Consider the following 20,735-nt stretch of genomic DNA (forward strand, 5'->3'; position numbering starts at 1 on the left):
AATCTTTGGGTTTCGAAAACTTTGGGGATCCTGGCACCAATGCTTTGCAGACACTATGGGGTGACTGTGATTTAGGCTTTATAGGATACATGGTATCTTTTACAAGTGTTCAGCTCTGTCACTGTAGTTGAAGCTCAGCTGTGAACAGGAAAGCAGGCATGTGTGTATTCCAGTAAAGCTTTGTTAATGGACATTGCAATTTGATTTTATGTAATTTTCATAGGTCAGAAATAGTCTCTTTTTTATTTCTCTAACCAATTTAAAAGTTGAATTTTCTAACATTTTTCCTACATTCCTTTCTTCTTTTGTCATTCCTTCCTGCACTTGCTTTTTAGCTACCACGCCCTGTTGATTCTTTCTAAAAGATACAGAGAGCAGGAGGTTGAGAAATAGCTGCTGTGGTTTTTATTCTGGAAAATTTGAGTTAGCTCAATTATTTCCTTATATCTTTTCTCATATGTATCTGTAGTAGTCTGTTTTCTGCCGCAATAACAAAATATATGAAACTGGGTAATATAGAAAGAAAAGAGGCTTTCTAGTGCACAGATTTCACGTTTAAGGGCACAGTGGTGCTACACAAGTATGGTCAGACAAGAAGCCAGGGTGTGAGAAGGGGGTGGTGTCTTAGTTATTTTTCTTATTGCTGAGACAAAATATCTGACACTCAAGTTAAAGGAGGAAAGGTTTATTTGGCTGACAGTTTGTAGAGGTTTCAGTCCATAGCCAGCTGGTTCCAAGACGGGGTGGCATGGCAGAGGGGCATTGCAGAGGAGAAACAGTTCATGGCAGGGGAAGGCAGAAGGTAGCAATCAGCAAGCACAAGCATGTAACTACAGAAAACCTCTTTCTGTCTCTTATATGCAGATTACCTGCCCTTAGGGTAGTACTCACACGCAGATTGGAGCACCCTTGATCCTAGCATTGTACCATGGATCAACCTCAGCATCACACACTCTAGATCCAGTAACCATGACTGCATGAGGCTTTGGGGTCATATCTAGATACGTGACATGAGAGGTAGTCTTACTCTTTTTATTTTTGATTGATTGATTGGTTGATTGACTTTGGCTTTTTGATGTAGCCCAGGCTGACCTTAAATTCATGGTGATTTTTCTGTCTCAGCCTCCTGAAAGCTGGGATTACATGTGTGTGCCACCATTCCGAGAAGTCTTACACTTTTATAACAACCCATCTTGGGTCGGGGATTTGGCGCAGTAGCTCAGGCATTTACCTGGTAAGTCTGAAGTTGTGAATTCCATCCCCAGCACCAAAACAAAACCCCACCTTTGCAGGACCTAACCACTTTGTGAGACCAGCATTAATTCCTCTGAGGATAGCACCATAATAATCTATTCACCTCCTCTAGGCTCTCCCTTTTAAAGGTTTCACTATCTCTTACTCCTACACACTGGGAACCCAGCTTCCAGGCCTGAACTCTTGGGGGATGCATTAAATCATACCCAAACCACAGTCCTATCTTTTCCACATCTTCTCCCTGGGCTGACTTCCTTTTTAAAAATGGTAACTTTCTCCATTCTTAATCCCTGCTATCTTGGTCTCCCTCTTTGCAGTTATAATCTATAAATAGACCATATGAGTTATTATATGTCAGCACTTATTGCCTGCTTCTCCTGGCTAACATGCCAGCCATACCACTGCGTCCCAGGGAGCAGAGCATGGTACCTGGAAGGACTTCACCCAGCACATGATGACTCAATAAATGCTGCTAAGGTTGCGATTCCCTCGTGGGGAGGGCAGGGTCAGCTGTGACAAATCATTGCTGTCCTTAAGTGGGACTCTTTAAGGCTATGATTCTTGGCCTGGGCTGCACCTTAGACTTGTCTGGGAGTTTCAAGAATCTCCCAGCTTGGGCTATGGCCAGATCCAGTAGAAGTTCTGGAAACAGAACTTTTCAGGTCCCTTCAGAGTTCAGCCAAGGTTAAGAATCACAGCTCTTAAAGTGATGAAAAGTATCATGGCCAGAAAAGCAAGACTTCTTCTGTAACAGCCAAGCTCTGTGTGGAAGAGAAAGTCATCAGTAAGCTCTGATGCTTCCTGGCTTAGGTGCCTTGGTGTTCAGGCAGGGAGGACGGGGGAGAATGACACAGAAGGACAACAGTGCAGCTAGGTGGCCAGAGATAAGGACCAGTGAGGGTACAGTAGAGGTCCCATCTCAGTCCCCACCTGGATTACAGGTCTTCAGACTTCCATAGATCTAAACAGTGGGACATTTTACACAGGGACAGCCTGACCAGGTCTCATTTTATTCTGAGACTTTTTCACTTTCAGAGCTTTGGAAGAGTGTGAGAAAATGTTCCTAGAGAGGGGCTGGTGAAGGGGACCGTGTGGCAGGGCAGGGGAGCCACATGAGGGAGCAGGAAGGACAGTTCATGCGTCCCCCACACAGAAGACAGGTAGGATCAGTCTGAGAAGACAGACTGGGCCAGGAGAGCGAAAGAAGGTGATGCACCTGACAGAAGTAGACCCCACAGACTGAATCTGCCAGGAAAATGGACTACAAGTCACCGGCAATGACCACTGATGCAGGATCAGGGGTGAGGGGTCTGAGACTAATTTGTAAACAGGGCTCAGCTGTTTTGGATATAGGGGTGGAGGACTAGGCCACAAGTCATCAGCTATATCCTGCCTCAGCCCCAGCCTCTTCAGGCTTGGCTCCTCTGACAGGGCGGGTGCTGCCCAGGGGCTCTCTCACACTGACCTTCCCACTGGCTGCAGGGTTTCCCCTAACTGCCTCCAACAGGGCCGTTGGCTTCTGGCTTCCTCCCAGCCTCTTTCCTGTCTCTGGACCCAGGGTCCCATAAAAAGTCACTTTGGCTCCAATCGATAAACCATGTCTTTACTCAGAGAGATGCTAGTTTATATCTTGGAGCCTTCCAGGCTGGGGGGTTGGGGAGAGGCAGCTCTCCTCATCCTGAGATGCCCTAGGCTGTCTTAGCAGATCTGTGATTTTTATGAGGACACAGATGGATCTCTGAAGAAACCTTACAGAGCAGGATTGAGGAAGCCAGGGATGTGGGGAGCAGGGTGGAGGAACATTGCTCGGAAGGTTCTGAGTGCTGTGCACACTGGGTCCTCTCTGACACTTCCTGTCCCCTCCTCAGAGCCCCTCAGGACACCAGCAGGGCTGTTCACCTGAGAACTTGCTCACCTGGTGCAAACATGAGTTCCCCAGATGCAGGGCACATGTCAACCTGCACACGCGTGCTCTTGGCTACAATGCCACTTTCATGTTCATATCGTGTTCTTCCTTTGGCCTGGTGTGTGGCCTTGGTCATCCCCTCCCTGTCTAACTCGTGGGCATCTGTCCGTCATACTTATTTTGGGATTGTGACACCCCTGTCTGGTCACAGAAGCAGCTGGACTGGGGCCCTTAGTCATGTGTTAATAGATGACTGAGATGATGGATGGATGTTGGAGAGCCACACAGCAGCCAGCAGTCTGCCACACACCGAAGCCTGTCACCACCACACAGTGAGACTTTCCTTTATCATACGTGAACAAGGTTTTCACAAACTCACACACACACATGTGCACACAAAGCCTCCTGAAGTTCAGCCCCTCTCTCCTCTGTTTCTGATAACTTACCATCCTATTTGGTAAGAAATCACCCAACAATTCCTGACAGGCCAGAGTGCCAGGCCCACTTGGGACCCCTCAGCCCCTCACCAGTAACACTTGGCTTTTTCCAGAACCTTGAACTTTCTAGGCTTCCTCTCACCACCGAGTAGTGGCCCAGCTGAACTCTAGGCTTGGACTCCTTTTCTAGCCTGCCTGGCTTTGCAGCAGCAGAGATGAAAGGGAAAGGGCTCAGGGAGGCTGAGCAAAGCCTAGCGCAGTTGGCAGGCCTGGAGGTTGCTGCTGGTGGTGATAAGGTCTCCTCAGTGCTGCAAGAAAATGAGGGCTTCCTGTGGCCAGTGCTGGATGCTCCCAGGGATCCATCTAACTGCGATCCAAGTCCCTACTCTATCTCCTGCCAGCTCCACGGCCTTAGGCAAGTGCTTAGCTTTTCAAAGCTTTAGTTTCCCTTTGTGAGAGATGATACAGTGGAAAGCAGAGCTTAGGCATTAGCTATAATGATAACGATTATTTTATCTATTATTACCAACTATATCCTTCATCTTGAAGGGTCATAAACCTCAAAGTCTTCTCCAGGGATTTCTCCAAACATCTCAGGCCCTCCTTTTCTAGTCATTTTTGTCTGTCTTTCTGATTGTCTCTGTTTTCCTACACTGTAATTGGCAAACAATAAACTGTATACTATTGTGCTTGACCTGTTTGACCTATGCCAGCAAAATCCCCAAACTTTTTGGTACCAGGGACCAGCTTCGTGGAAGACAATTTTTCTCAGGTGTGTGTGCATGTGGGGGCATGGCTTAGGGATAATCAAGCACATTATATTTACAGCCTGAGTTATTTCTGTTATTACACTAGAGTCTCATAAGGAGCAGGCAATCTAGATCCTGCACATGCGCAGTTCACAGGAAGTGTCCTTGCTCCAGAGCTGTGTTGACGATGCGAGGGAGAACTCAGGCGGTGACGGCGTCCGGGTCGTGGCTGGAAACATACATAAAGCTGCTCCCACTTGCTTCCTTCTGTGTGGCCTGGTTCCAAACAGGATATGGACAGGTAGCAATGTGCGGCCTGAAGTTAGGGACTCTAACATATGCTATACTCAGGAACCATCAGTACGATCAAGGTAACAAAAATACATGCATTATGCCCCCAACTCCCCTTTGTAATCTTTCCCTCTCTGTCCAATCCTCAGGTAATGGCTGATATATTTTCCATCACTATAAATAGTATTTTTAAAACCAGTATTTTATGTCAACAGAGTCATATCGTAGCCAAGTGTGGTGCATACCTGTAATCCCAGCACTCGGGAAGCTGAGGCAGGAAGATGGCCATGAGTTCGAGGTCATCCTTGGCTACAGACTGAGTTCAAAACTAGCCTGAGCTATGCATTGTGACCCTATCTCAAAAAAATCATATAGTATGTATTTGGAAATAGGTCTGGCCTATTTCCCTAGCCTAGTTATTTTGAGATTCATTCACATGGATGAATGTGTAAATGGTTCATTCCTTTCTGGTTATAAACTAGTCTATGGCATAGACATCCCATAATTTGTTTACCATTTATCTGTTGATGGATGTTTGGCTTGTTTATAGTTTTTGGCTAGTTTCAATAAAGCTGCTATGAACATTCATATTTTTATAATCAACATAAGCTTTCATCTGTTTTGAATAAACATACAAGAGTGGAAGATAGGTCATACGGGAGGTGTAAGTTTAACGTTTCAGGAAACTGCCAGACTGTTTTCCAAAGCAGATGCCTGATTTATATACCTACCTTCATGTAAGAGCCTCACAATTGCTCCTCTTCTTTGCTAAGGCTTGGTATAATCAGTCTGTTTAATTTTAGACATTCCCATGGAAGGTAGAGGTTTTAATTTGCATTTCTCTGATGATGAATGATTTTGAACATGCTGTATTGTGCCACAAATATATCTTCTCTAGTGAAGCTTTTCTTCAACATCTTTTGCCTATTTGAAAAAATGAATTGTATGTTTTCTTACTACAGAGCCTTGAGTGTCCTCTCTGTGTTGTGGACATAAGCCCTTCCTGTATATGTGTCTTTGGAAAAAATATGAACTCTGGGCTCGTCCTTTACCTTTTCATTCACTTAGCAGAGTCTACCAACGAGCAGAAGTTCTTAACTTTGACCACATCCAATTTATCTTTTATGTCTTTTTATGGATTGTACTTTTTTGTACTGACGCTGAGTAATTTTTGCTTAAATTAAGTTTTCGAAGATTTTCTTCTTAGGAGTTTTATAGTTTTAAGTCTACAGTAAGCTTTATGACCCATTTTTAGTTCTTTCTTGTAGATAATGTGAAGTATTGACTTTTTGGGCATATGGATATTCAATTATTTAAGCATCGTTTATTTAAAAGGCTATCATTTCCACACAGATTTTTGCATACTTAATAAAAATCTATTGACCGTATATATTATGGATCTATTTCTAGACTCTTACTTTATTTTTTAGATCTATTTGTGTATCTTTATGCTGGTACTACGGTTTCTTGTTTACTAGAGTTTTAGCAGTTGTAAAATCTGTAGTGTAAATCCTTCAACTTTGTTTTACTTTTCAAAGTCATTTTTAGCTATTTTAGCTCCTCTGGGTCTCATAAATTTTATAAAGTGGGGCAGGGGATATAGGTGAGCGGCACAGCACTTGTCTGGCAAGTCAGAGGTCATGAGTTCAGTCCCCAGCACCAAAAATAAATAAATAAATATTTTTAAAAATAAAAATTTTATAAAAGCATGCCAATATTTATTAAAAGACCCGAGCTCATATGTAAGATGGTATTGAATCCATAGATCCATTTGGGGGAGAATTAATATCTTAATAGTATTAAAACTGAGCGGGGTGGCATGCATCTATAATCTCAGCACTCAGACGGCTGAGGCAGGAAGATTGCCACAAATTTGAGGCCAAGCTAGGCTACATAGTGAGGTCAAGGCCAGACTGAACTACAGAGCAAGTTCCTGTCTCAAAACAAACAAACAAACAAACAAACAAAACAAGAACAACAGAAAAACCTCTAAAAACAAACAAAAAAATGAAAAACTAAAAACCAACAGTATTAAATGATCCAAACTTTGGTATATACTTCCATTTATTTAGGTTATCTTTAACTTTTTTTTTCATGAGTCTTTTGTTAGTTTTCAGAGTACATTTTTTGCACATTTTTTGTTAGATTTATTCCTAAATTTCTTCTATTTGTTCATGCTATTGGGAAGGGGATAGGTTTTTACATTTAAACTTTAAATTCTTCATTGTTAGAAGATAGAAAACAATTGATTTGTGTTTACCGATTTTGTGCCACAACATTGCATTCATTCCTTTGCTCTGCTAACTTTTTCAGATTAAGTATAATTTTCTATGTAGGTGATGAATTATCTGCAAATAAAGACAGTTTTATCTCTCTTCTCAATCTATAGGTCCTTTACCTCTTTTTAGTTACCTTATTTTACAGACTAACATATAGAACAATATTGAATAGAAATTATAAAAGTGAGCATTCTAGTTTTTTCTCTGATTTTAGGAAGAAAGTATTCAGTATCAATAAGTATGATATTATCTGTAGGTTTTTGTAGATGTCCTTTATACGATTGAGAGACTTTCAGTTCAGTTTTTTAGAAGTTTTCTTTTTAAGTCAGGAATGAATGTTGGATTTTTTTTTTTTTTTGAGACAAGTCTCACTATGTAGTTCAGGATAACCTTGAACTCACTATGTAGCGCCGGCTGGCCTTAAACTCTTGGGTAGCCTCCCGCCTCAGCCTCCTGAGTGCTGGAATTACAGGGGTGTGCCACCATGCCCAGCTGGATGTTGGATTTTTGTCAAATGTTTTTTCCTACCCCTTTAGAGATGATCATGTTTTATCAAATGATATTTAACATTCAACCAATATTATATTACTGGAATAAACTTCATTGCATTGTGATATATTAGTTTCTTACTCTGTTTGGCATACTATCACAAAATACTGTAAATTAGGTGGCTTATAAACAACAGAAACCTCTCACTGCTCCAGGTGACAGAGTCCAAGGGACCAACAGCGTCAGTGTCTGGTGAGGACTGCCCTATGAAAGAAAATTCATAGAGTGAAAATCAAAGTTCACAGTAATCTTGGTATCGCATGTGGTGGGGGAAGCGAAGGCTCCATCGGCTTTCATGACCTAATCACTTCCCAAACACCCTACCTCTTAGTCCTTCCACGGGTGTTAGAATTTCCACATCTGAATCTGGAAGGGTACTGACCTTTAGACCGTAGCAATTATCCTCTCGATCTATTGCTAGCTTCGATTCTATAATTTTATTTTTTAAATTGATATTTACTAGAGACATTGGTTAGTAGTTTGCTGTTTTTCTAATGTCTGCTTGATTTTGCTATCAGAGTGGGAATGCCTTTCTCACTGAATCAGTCACAAGTAGCTTCTCACGTTTAATAGCTTGGAAATGCTTGTAGATTTAATGCTATTTCTTAAGATTTGATAAAACTCACCTGTAAACTTACCTCAGTTTAGAATGTTTTCTGTATGCAAGATATTTTCAGATACAAAGTAAATTTCCTTAACAGGTATTGGGCTACTGAGATCAATGTTTGTTTACCCTTTTAATAGCTTCTCTCATTCCATGACATTGGCAATTAATGTCTTCTTTTTTTCTTCCATAAGTCTGGCTAGAGGCTTATCAATATTATTGATATTTTCAACACATATTGAGCTTTTGATTTCACTGAATTTTTAAAAAATTGATTTTTATTTTCTTTGGGTTTAACTTACTTTTTAAACTAGTTTCTTTAGAACTGCAGATTCAAAGCCCAGCCCCCATGCGCATGCAGGCCACCATTGGGACTCTCCTGCAGGTAGTCATGGGGAGCCAGGAGAGCCAGCCAGCCATGCCTTGGAGAAGCCACGTGTGTCCAGAGAAGCCTGCCCTGCACTCCACCACCTCCTGGAGGACCTGGATTAGGAGAAACCCAGGTGCCTGACCATCCTCCTACACTGCAGATGGGCAGCCAATGTGGGAAGCACCTGAGATTCCACAACGAGCTTGTCCAGAGGAACCCAGAAAAATGTCAAGATGAAGGAATAAAAGGCAGTCTCTGGCCTTCAGCCCAAACAGAACAAGCCCAAGTGACATGGGCATGAAAGAAAGCACAAGTCACAGACTTGAAATTCCTGGGATGATGGCAACTGAAGTATAGAAACTACTTCATGAGACTGTAAAAGAAATCAGATCAGAAATAATATTTCAGGTAAAAGAAGAGATGACAGACATAATAAAAAGAGGTTAATGAGCATATCTAAAGAAGATGTAGATTAAAAAAGGAGATGCACAGAAGAATGAGAGAAACCTTGACTGAATAATATAGAGAATAACTGGACTGTGTGAAACAGACTCAAAGAAGTACCCAGGAAATTAAAAACTCCATTGAAAGCTGGCAAAATCACTTGAAAGAAGAAGAAAGAGTTTCAGATCTTAAAGACAGGATGGAAGCTAGCAATCACAAAAGGAAAAAAAATCTCTTAAAAATAACAAGGACCTAGGAAATAACAATTCAATGGCTGCAAGATGATGCAAAGAAAAATAATTTAAGAATGATAGGTGTTGGGGCTGGGGATTTAGCTCAGCGGCATACGCACCTGCCTTGCAAGCAGGCAGTCATGAGTTCGATCCCTGGTACCGATAACAAGGAAAAAGAAAAAAGAATGATAGGTGTCAAGGAAAAAGCAGGAGTCAACACAAATGATATAAAGAGATTACTTACAGAAGTAATAGCAGAGAACTTCCCAAGCATGGGAAAAGGACCTGACATACAGATAAGTGGAGGTATATAGAACTCCAACTAGCCATCACCAAAATAAATGTACACCCAGACATACAATAGTCAAGATCTCAGAAATTCAGCACAAGAAAAGCATATTAAAGGCTGTTAGAGATAAGAAACAGATCCCGTCAGAATCATGACAGACTTCTCAATACAAACCATCAAGTCAAGAAGAAATTGGAGTGAAGTATTTCAAGTCCTGAAAGAAAAGAGTTTCCACCCCTTATTGATATAACCTGAAAAATAATCTTTCAAAGTTAATGGAGATATAAGGTATTTCTATAACAAAAAACAATTGAAAGAATTCCTGACCACCAAACCAAACCTACAAAGAATACTGAAAGATATTCTAGAGAGAGATAAAAATGATCTCAAATCCAGGAACAGCAGCAGAATAGGATTGCTGAGTGGGATATGCAGTTGAACAGAGGGGGAAATAGGGAGTCAGAAGCAGGATAAAAGCATGGCAGAGATAAGCCAGTGCATGTTGGCTGAAATCATTAATGTAAATGGCCTCAGTTCACCAATAAAAAGAAACATAGGCAGAGTGGATCAAGAAACAAGATTCATCAATATGTGGTATACAAGAAACACATTAACTTGAAAGAAAATTCATAGAGTGAAAATCAAAGGAAAGAAAACAGTGCTCCATTCAATAGGGAACCAGAAAAAGCAGGGGTACCTTGTCTGTCAACTGCAGAATGGATAAGAAAGATATGGCATTGTTATATGGTGGAAAGCTACTCAGCTATAAAGAAGGATAATCATGAGGCTCTTGTAGGTAAATGGATGCAACTTGTGATCATGCTCTTGGGTGAAATGGTTCGGACTCATACAGGTGAACATCATGTTGTCTCTCTAGTGTAAAAAACTGAAGGAGCTCGTGAGATCCAAAATGTACAATAGATATTGTGAAAGTGAAAGGGGAGGAAATGTCTAAAAAGGGTAGGGGATAGCCATTGTTAATTTCCTATTATTTTGTTTTAAAGTCCAGTATCAATTTCATTGTTTTGCTTGTATTGGTTTTATTGTTTTGTTTTGTTCAATTTTATTATATCTGATGGCATGTGCAGCTATTTTGAAGACAACAAGATGTATTATGGTAGCCATTGTTGATTTCCTAATCTTGTTTTGAAATCCTGTATCACTTTCACCGTTTTGCTTTGATCAGCTTTCTTCTGTTTTGTTTTGTTTAGTTTTATTCTATTAAAAATAAAAAAAAATTTAAAGTGCAGATTTGGGTAATTGTGATTCTTATTTCTAGGTATGAACGTCCTAAGAAGGGCTTTAATTGCACGGCACACATTTTGATATGTTGTGTTTTTGTTTTTTTCACTTCAAAATACTTTCTTTTGGGGATGGTATACTAATGTTGTTTAGCTTATTATTTTTAAATTGTACATTTGTATTTTCTAAATTGTAATATATAATAATTTGATGCAAAAATACATAATATTTAAGGAGATCAAGATATTTTGATTTCTTCTTTGGACTTTGGTCTATTTAGAAGTATACTAGTTTTAAACTATTTTGGAGATTTTCCAGAGATGTTTACTATTGATTTCTAATTTAATCCCATTGTAGTCAGTGAACATTCTTTGCCTGGATTATCTGAATTATCTCTTTGCCTGAATTATCTCCTTTCAAGGTTATAGAGAGTTGTTTTATAAGCCAGAGCAATGTCTTTCATGGTAAATGTCACATATGTACCCAAGAAGAACATAAGTGGTGGCATGTTCTGTAATTGCCATTTGGGTCTAACTAGACATAGTGCTTTTAGGATTTCCAGGTTCTACAGATTATCTTTCTACTTACAATTTTAGCAAGTGTGTGTACTCTGAAGTTCGGTTACTTGCGTGAACATTTAGAATCATTAGCTCTCTTGATTAGTTGATCCTTCTATCCACAAAAATAATGTCATTTACCCCTGTAAAATTGCTAGGGGAAAATGGCATGTTGCTCTGAAATCTAGGGTACTTTGGGTTTTTTTTTGGTTAGTGCTAGGTGTGCAGTGGGTTCATGTCTACAGAACGTGAGCTTAATCATATTCAGAAACAGGGTCTTTGCAAGATGTTAAGGGTCAAAATGTGAGCCAATGAGAGTGTTCCTATTAAAAATAGAGAAGGACAATGGAAACACAGGAGAGGCCACAGGGTAACAGGACACATATTTAAGTTATGTTGCATTATCCCAGGCCCACTGGTCACAGCCCAGCCAGCAGCTTGGTTTCAGGCTTTGTGCTCTGACAACTGTATCATTAGGCGATATTGTCATTGTGTGAACATCCAAGCACGCTTAGTTCTGGATGGTAAAGGCGGGCCACTTGATGTGGCCTGTGTAAGCAATCCAGAGAGGCAGTAAACACAATATGTAGGAGGCTGATGCTGACAAAATATACATACAGTTTTATAGAAAACCATTTCTATAAGTAGAATCATACTCTCAAATAACAATTAGAAGTGTAGCACAGTAAACATATAAACCCGGAGCATAGTAGTTTATCACTATTAAGTGTTATACACCACAGTTAATTGTATGTGTTGTGCTTTTATAGGAGTGGGGATGCCTAGTTGTTTACACCAGCATTACCACAAATTTGTGAACAATACTTTTCACTAGGATATTATGACTGCTGTGAGGTCAGGAAGCAATACGATACTTATAGCTCCTTTACAGTCTTAGTGGCCACTGTCATGTTGTGGTCCACCGTTGACTTGAAATGCCTCTTCGCAATGCAGGCACACCTATCCCACGAATGGCCGTCTGCTGTTGGGGAACCACGTTAGCTGTTTGTGTAGTTCTATCTAACCCATGGGAGCTGGTGTCTAACTCCCAGCAGCGAGCTGAAGACCTAAAAGTTGGGGTAGGAAGAGAGGGTGCTGTGGGTGCAAGTCCTGACTTGCTCACTTTTTCTCTGCTTTTTCATTCTGTTTAGGCCTCAGCTAATGGGAGGGATCCTCCCCACTTTGGGAAAGGTGGATGTTTCCTTACTAATTCAACACAGTCAAATGCCAGTCTCTTCCATACAGCCCCCTGGACACCCACAGATGCTTCACCTTTATCGGAGTAGCACTTAATCTAATCGAGCTGGCAGCTGTAATGTACCATCACACCACCCCTTTCCTTTAAACCTATGCATGTTTTAATGCTTAAAGTGTATTTCTTAAAAGCCAGGTGTGTGATACACCCCTGTAATCCCACACCCAAGGTTGAGGCCGGAGCATAGCTGACAGTTTGAGGCCAGCCTGGGCTATATAGGGAGTTCAAGGCCAGCCTGGACTATATAGGGAGTTCAAGGCCAGCCTGAACTGCATGCGAGATCCCATCTCAAAAACAAAAGGTGTGTTTCTTGTTGGCAGCCTGTAGTTGTAGTTTGTTTTATTTAGTCAGCCTGACAATTGATGGCTTTTTCTGGTAAGATTAGACCCTATCAAAAGATCCCTCCACCCCCAGCCAGTTTGCTTCAGTTTCTTTGTTGCCCATGTAATAGTTCCAGTTCTAGTTCCTGTTACTTTTGTTTCTTAGGAATGGCTGTGCAATGTGATGCATAGCCAGTCACTATGATGCCTGTGGTAAGAACCAATCCCCAGTGGACAAGCCGTTCTGCCTCTGTACTTCCTGCTTGCTTATCCCATATAAACTACCAGAGATCAGGGCCTGATGCGTCAAGTATGATCCCAATTAGTGCTCATTGACATAAATAAATCTGCCTCTAAATCCTGGGTGTCATTTCGGTATTCCTGCTTGCTGTAGCAAAACCATACACATATACTGTGATTTTTAAAACATATATGGTTGCATTTAAATCTAAACCATTGGTATTTGTTTTTGTACCCTCTTCTTGCCTTCTGTTGAATTAATTGTAGAATTATTAGCTATCCTTGTTTTTAGTGGCTGCTTTCTGGTGTATATGTTTTACATAATCACTGTTTATGTCCAAATGATGTCATACCATCTGAATGAAGTACAGGAACATTGCAGGAACTTCCTTTTCTCCTCCCGAATACACTGCTAATTATTTTTACTTTAAATAGTCTAATTCTGTTTTAAAGAGATTAAGTAAGAAAAATTATATTTGTAGACACATAGTTACTGTTTCCAATGCTCATCATGACTTCTGGCCAGTCCATATTTAGGTCTGATATTATTTTGCTTCTCCCTGAAATACTTTAGCATTCTTTGTTGCCTGCTTGGGATGAATTTTGTATGTGTGTGATTTAAACTCTCCCTTTTTCCTTCTTTTGTCTCCTGCTACAGATCCGTGCATTTGGATTTGACCATATGAGGCAAGCACTCCACCACTGGACTCTTATCTCCAGCCCTCATCTTTATTTTTGAAAAACACTTTTATTGGATTGTTTTCCTTTCTTTCAGTATTAAAAAAAAAAAGTTCCTCCACCTTGTTCCTGATGGGAAGTATCCTGTCATTGTTCTTTTTGTACCTCTGGAGCTAAGAAAGTCTATTACTTTTACTTTTATTTCCTTTCTGAAGGTTTTAAGCAATTGATTATGATGTCTTGGTATAATTGTCTTCCTTTTTCATGCTTGGATTTTGTTGAGTTTTTTTTTTTTTTTTTTGCATATGTATATGTCATCAAAATCAAATGTGGAAAATTCCCACTCATTATTTCTTCAAAATTATTTTTGCCTTCTCCTCTTTGGGGGACTTCAGCTGCCTAGGTACTAGGCTTGTTGAAGTTGTCTTACACCTCACTGAGGCTCTGTTTATCTTTGCAGCCTTTTTTTTTTCTCTTAGTGCTTTATTTTGGATAATTTCTATTACTGTGTTTTCAAGTTTACTATTCTTTTCTAGGTGGTGCTTACCCTTATCCAGTTTATTTTTCATCTCCAGCTCCATAATTTTTCATCTCAAGACACATGATTGGCTCTTTTTATAAAAATATCTCCCATGTCTCCAATAAATATGCTCAGGTTTTGATTTTTTTTTTTTTAGCTTCTTGAATTGCTGAAAGGACCGCAGTTATTATAACTGCCATTGTCTGTTAATTTAACTAATTGTATAATTTCTGGGTCAGTTTCAACTGTCTTTCTCATTATGCATTTTATTCTCCAACTTACTTTCAGACATTTTTTAAAATTAGAAGTCAGACATTGTGAAATTTACCTTGTTGACTCCTAGGTAATTTTTTTATTCCCGTAAGACTACTGAGCTTCATCTTGGGATAAGTTAAAATACTTGGAAACAGGCTAATCTCTTTAAGGTTTGTTAGACAGAACCAGAACAGAGTTTATTCTAGGGCTAATTTCTCCCCTCAAATTGGGTAAGAACCTTCTGGGTACTATACTCAAAACTTCATGAATTTTGAGATTTTCCACCATGCTGTTGGAAACCTCATGTGAGCTTCAGGAATTACCACCTTTCACCTCTTCTCTTTCCCGCTCTTGGACTGTCTCCCTACATGGACGAATGCACTGATTAGAAGCAGCTTAAGACAGAAGGAGGACGCCCCAGCTCTCCAGACGGACGATCGCTGGGCTGGACTGGACTCGGCCTCTGAGCCTTATGGCCTCGGGTCTCGGTAGGTGGGACCATCATGAGGTTTCCTGTCTTGCAAGGACCACCGTCCTCTTCCTGTTTTCCATTATTGTAAAAGCTACTGCTTCATAGGTTTTGTCTGGTCTTTTCTTTTGTTGGTTCAGCCTAGGAAGTAGCTGGCAGCCACAGTTTTACTTTGGTGCTAGCTTTCCGTTGTCATAACTAGCTGAGATGGTTACCTTATATTAGAAAAGGTTAGTCTCGGATCACAGCTTTGGAGCTTGCAGTTCTTTATCAGTAGCTCTGATGTGCTCGGGGCCTTTGGTAACCCGCACAGCATGGCAGAGAACATGGCAAAGTGAAACTACTCACTGCATCCACAGGAAGCAAAAACAGAGGAGAAAAGCACTTGGGTCTCGGTATTTCCTCTTGAAGGACAGATCTCCTAACTTCTTCTGGCAGGTTCTCATTTTACTGTATTTGTTTATTTTGAGACAGGATTTTACTATGTAGTTCAGGCTCACCTTGAACTCACTTCTAGCCCAGGGTGGCCTCGAATTTAAAGGCATTTTCCTGCCTCGGCCTTCTGAATGCTGAGATTATAGGTCTATGCCAAAGGTTCTGCTCTCTTCCAATAGAACCACCTGAGGACCAAGCCTGGGGGCAACATTTAAGGTTTAAATGTTTAAACCTTAAGGTTTAAATGTTGCCTCATCTGTTATCTGTTCTCCCACCTCCTCCATGCTCCTTTTGCCCTGCAATTGCTGAGACGCAGCAGCACTCTGAACCTTCTTGTGAATCATCAGGAGCCAGTGTGGGTGCTACTTGGGGACACGGTCTTGTGGTTTAGATGTCAGCTCTGCCAGCTCCTTATGCAACCTTGGGTGAATTATTTCTTCAACTTGGCGTCACTATCCTTTTTGGAAAAACAGGGGAAATGATGCTTAACTGTAGTGCTGTCGTAAGGATTAAATGAGGTAATGTATAGAAATTGATTTGTGCGCAGTGATGGGACACCTACTGTAGTTTAATGACTTTGTGACCCCAACGAATCCTAGTAGGATTAGTTTTTAAAATCGCTTCACATTTCTTCATCGTCTGCTCCAGCTTGTGCCTGGGGACAGTCCCGTTACTCTCAAGCTCCTGGAGGGTGGGATATAGGCAGCTCTAAATTTCTTACACCAATGGAGGGGAGCAGTCATGTGGAGAAGTCCAATAGCACAAACTAGAAACACCATGGACATTTGGCTGCACGAAGCATTATAATGATCTTTTCTTTGCAGCAGATTGACTTTACTAATTAGGTTGGGTTTGAGCCAATGTTAAATACAGTTTGCATGTACAGAACACAAACCAATTGGCAGAAACAGGGAACTCAGAGACATTTTAGGTATCAGAACAAGCCAGCTATGATTAAAGCTTCCCCTCAGATAATCCTTTCTGTCTTCCTAGCCTCCATCTTTATGAGCTCTTTAAAAAATTGAGAATATTAACCCTTCATTACACGGGCGGCACTGTCCCCATTTGTTCATCATTCCTGTTTTTAAAAATTCAAATGTTGGGGCTGGAGATTTAGCTCAGCGGCATAAGTGCCTGCCTTCCAAGCAGGCAGTCGTGAATTCGATCCCTGGTACCGAAAAAGAAAAAAAAAAAAAAAAAAATTCAAATGTTTCAAGTGGGTTTGAAAATTTGTATGCAAATGACAGATCTTTCTTTTTGTAATTTCTTCTGCTGCTTTGAGGCCTTAGCAAACCTCACCCAGGGATTGAATAAACTTTTATTATCACTTTTATTTTCCCCCAGGTTTCAACATTTTGTTTCTTAAGCTAATTAGAATACATTTCAATCTTAATAGCCACAAAATGTGAAGGGGGTGGTATTTGAGATAATTAACAGTAATTTCTATAACCCTCAGCCCCTAAATCTCAATGCTTTAACACAACAAAGTGTTAAGTCTCAGGCTCACAGCAATGGTCGGTTGGTGACACTCCCAGGTAATGTGACTCAAGGGCCCAGGGACCACCGAGGATCCCAGAATTTTATACTCCCATCTAGGGAATCCCTTGGTAAGCACTAGTTGTCATTGTCTCAAGAACTAATTTGGTTTTTTCAAATAAGTAATAACCTATATCATGACCCAGAGCTATTAATTGATCACATATTCAGTTGTTACATATGCACTGTGGTTTGCTTGCATTTCTTGTCCAGTTAGGCACCATCCTGGGTTTTTTTTTTTCCAAACAAGCTGTATGATGTGTTTTAACATCCTCTAAAGTAAGCTCTTCCCTCATGGTTTTTCTTTCTCAGAGTGTCCTCGACTGTGTAGTTGGCCATATTACATATTACACGTCACCTAGTAGCTCTCTGAGCACACAAGCTCGATTATCTTCTCAGAGTTTGTGCCCACTCTCGTGGGTCAACTGACAGCTCAGAGAGAAGATGTCCAAACCCACATCTCCATCTCTTGCTCCTTTCCCAAACCCTAGACCCACACTTTTAGGTGCTTGATATATAGTTGGACATTCAGCCCACACCTCTGTAGGCAGCTCGATCACACAGCAGGCAATGGCTGATTTTATGTATGAGCTGAAATAAGAGATAAGTTGGGAGAAAAAAAGAGCTGATGTTTAAAATAGTCTGCTCCATTCAATAGCTAGAGACATAAGGAGTGACAATTTTGAGGTCCCCTCAGGAGAGCCCACCCCATTTCAGGAAACCTTAAGCAAGTCACTTCAATCTTCAAGAGTTTGTGCTCTTTGTGGCTGGGGTTGAAGAAACAAGAGGAGAAAAGAAAGAGTAGCTGAGGTCCTCCAGGACTAGCTCAGAGGTTGGTTCCAGCTGTCACCTGAGGGCTTGAAGATTGGAATGTCCATTGTGCAATCTGTGATAGACAGATGTCCCCCAAACAATGATAATATGAGTGCTCCCAACTTGAGCACCTTGTGTGGCTGGTCAGTTGTGAACATTAATTCACTTGAACCTCACAAACATCCCACCAGCTGAGCATCTTAACCTTGAGTAAACAGACAGAAAGCTTTGATTAAGACAGGTCAAGTAAGCTCCCCAGCACCACAAAGCTAAGGAGCAGAGCGGGGATTTAAGTGTGGGTTGGTTGACTCCCGAATCCCGTCTGTTCCACTTTATGCTGCCAATCATCTTGCAAAAGGGAAGGGAGATCTGGCATGTTCAAAATATTGGGAACAGGATTACAAATTGTCTTGAGAATATATAGTCATTTTGCTTGGGGTGGGGGTTGGGGTTTGGTTTGTTTTATGTTGCTGTAACAGAATTCCTGAAGCTGTGTACATTATAGGAGATTTATTGGGTTTAGGATTGTGGTAGAAACCTTCTGGCAAGGGTTCCTATGGCTGCGTCGGCATGGTAGAGAAGCAGAAAGAGAAACAGCAGAATGAGAAGAGACAAGATGTGGAGTGGTCCCACTCTTAGGAGCACTAACTCACTCCTGGGAGACCCACTGAGACTCCCTGGGACTGGCATCAATCCATTCCCCCTGATTACCTTCTTCCACGCTCAACTCTTAACCCATCACCCCAATGCCACATGGGGACAAAGCTTCCAGCTCTGAACCGTGGTGGGACAGGAACCATCCAAACCATAGCCTGGTACCTGTTGGTGATGGAGCAGAGGGAGAAATTAAAATACTCTCCTTAACAACCAAGCATGATGGTGGATACCTGCAGTTCTGGAACTCTGGGAGGTTGAGGCAGGAGGACTGGAAACTTAAACCCAGCCTGAGCAATTTAGAGAGACTCTGTCTCAAGACAATAATAATTTTTTCAAAGGCTTTATAGCTTAGTGAAAAAGCTTTGGATTCAGCCCTTTGTATTGAAAACAGCAAACAAACAAAAACAAAATCCCTCTCCTTGGAATATCCAAACGGTGAATGATATAGGTGGTGGCTTTAGAGAACCAAAACTGAGTTTCTAGACATTAGATAATTGCTTCTATTTGTTCTTTGCTTTGACAGATGAACCAGCTATTTTGACAGAGTGTCATCTTTTCTAGTACGTAATACCGAGGAACTGGTTAAGAAATCTTAAGGAACCTTCAGCTGACCTCGGATTAGGGGAAAGCTGAAGTCCAGGCCACTGCCAAGACAAGCTGGCCTGCTACACCACTGAAGGCCAAATAAGAAGCAAAAAGGCTTGATCTGTGTCAAGAGAGAAATGATCTATTATCTGTGTTCTGAGGCAAACCACCTTCCTGACAGCTAGACCCCTCCCTACAGAGACGGTCACAACAGTAAGTGATTGCACTGTTTGACCTAGAGATTCTTGAACTGCACTGTGGATGATTCTCACTGGTTTGGATTAGGAAGGCTAAGGAGTCTTTACGGATGGTGTGGATTGCAGGAGAAATGCTTGGGAGATGGTGGCGTACAAGGGGTCTAGGACTTCTTCCCTTACATGCTTTTTTTCTAAGTAGCTCACATAATTAAGGAGGCAGCTTTCAGACAAAGGGAAAGCTCTTCCACACTTGGAATTTGCTGAATGCGGGACCTACTTCCTCAGTGTTTAAGGCACAAGAAACCATTCTGCATTTTGCCGAGTGTGCGCCTCCCCTCAGTGATTACATCCATGTGTGTTTTGGGAGAACTTCTGGCTTCTGCTTCTTAGTCATTTACACTTTACACTTCAAAAGATTGTTTTGTAAGAGCTACTTGATGCATGAAACGTTTCAGGAGGTTTTTTTTTTTTTTTTTTCCCTAAATGAGCCAGTGACTTTCCAAGAATCAGGAAGCTGGATATTGCCAAGAATAAATAAATGAACTCCAGAAGGTTCAAGTTTGGTTTTAAAGTTCTGTAAGATTTTAAGTAGGTTTTATATCTGGCTAAACTCCATGTCCTCATCTAAGACATAAACCACAGGATGGAATAGTATTCCTGGCATGCAGATTTTTTTTTCTTCTAAGCATTGAATTTAGCAATCGTTTCCAATAATGAATAATTAGAAAATATTAACCAAAGTGTCCTAATGCAATGACATCATCAGAAATAAAGGCCTGGCAGAATGGCTCTGACTGAAGGATAAGTAGCCTCAGGTTTGGTTCTTCTATGCAATTTTCTGGATGAGGTAAATCCTGTCTCTCTGTGCCTCAGTTTCCTCATCAATAAAATGGACAAGCAATACTAGCAGGCTTCTAAAATTCTGTGATGAAAATTCCAAATGATCCCTTGTCTAATCCATGGAAGCAAGGAATTGGGGGTGTCAGTGTTACAAGCAACTGAGTTAGATAAAAATATTATAGACAGTCAGATGGGGCTATGTCCTCGAAGGAGCCAGTGCAGGAGAACCGATACCTTACTACCTCGGAGGAGACAGACACCTCCAGTGGGGCAGATCTCACGACAACAGATCAAGCAGATACACCCACATCCTAAGAAGTGATAGTCTAAATAGGTCTCTGTTACCCTGAGAAAGTCAGGAATCACATTCCAACTCCTTACAGGAAGAGTCACAGCTCTTTTAAGCATGCCCACTTACTATGTGACTCACTTCCCCATTTGTCTCCAACTTAGTTTTACCTGAGCAATTAATCTTATTGGTTGTTCATAGTTCTGTCCCACCTTATGCCCATCTTGCGAGTTTCCATGTTTTCCCCACGTTGGACCCTGCTAGCTTCATAGTTTTGCTCTATAAAAGTCCCCAGAAAAGGGCTGAGAATTTAGCTCAGTGACATAAGCACCTGCCTTGCAAGTGCACGGTCGAGAGTTCAATCCCTAGGATGGATTTTAAAAAAAGTCCCTAGAAAAGACAGTTTTTTGCAGTCCACTAGGGATCCCTTCTGTCTCTCAAC

Source organism: Cavia porcellus, unplaced genomic scaffold, assembly GCF_034190915.1.
Source record: "Cavia porcellus strain 051 isolate PalLab524CR breed Dunkin Hartley unplaced genomic scaffold, mCavPor4.1 scaffold_38, whole genome shotgun sequence".
NCBI lineage: Eukaryota > Metazoa > Chordata > Mammalia > Rodentia > Caviidae > Cavia > Cavia porcellus.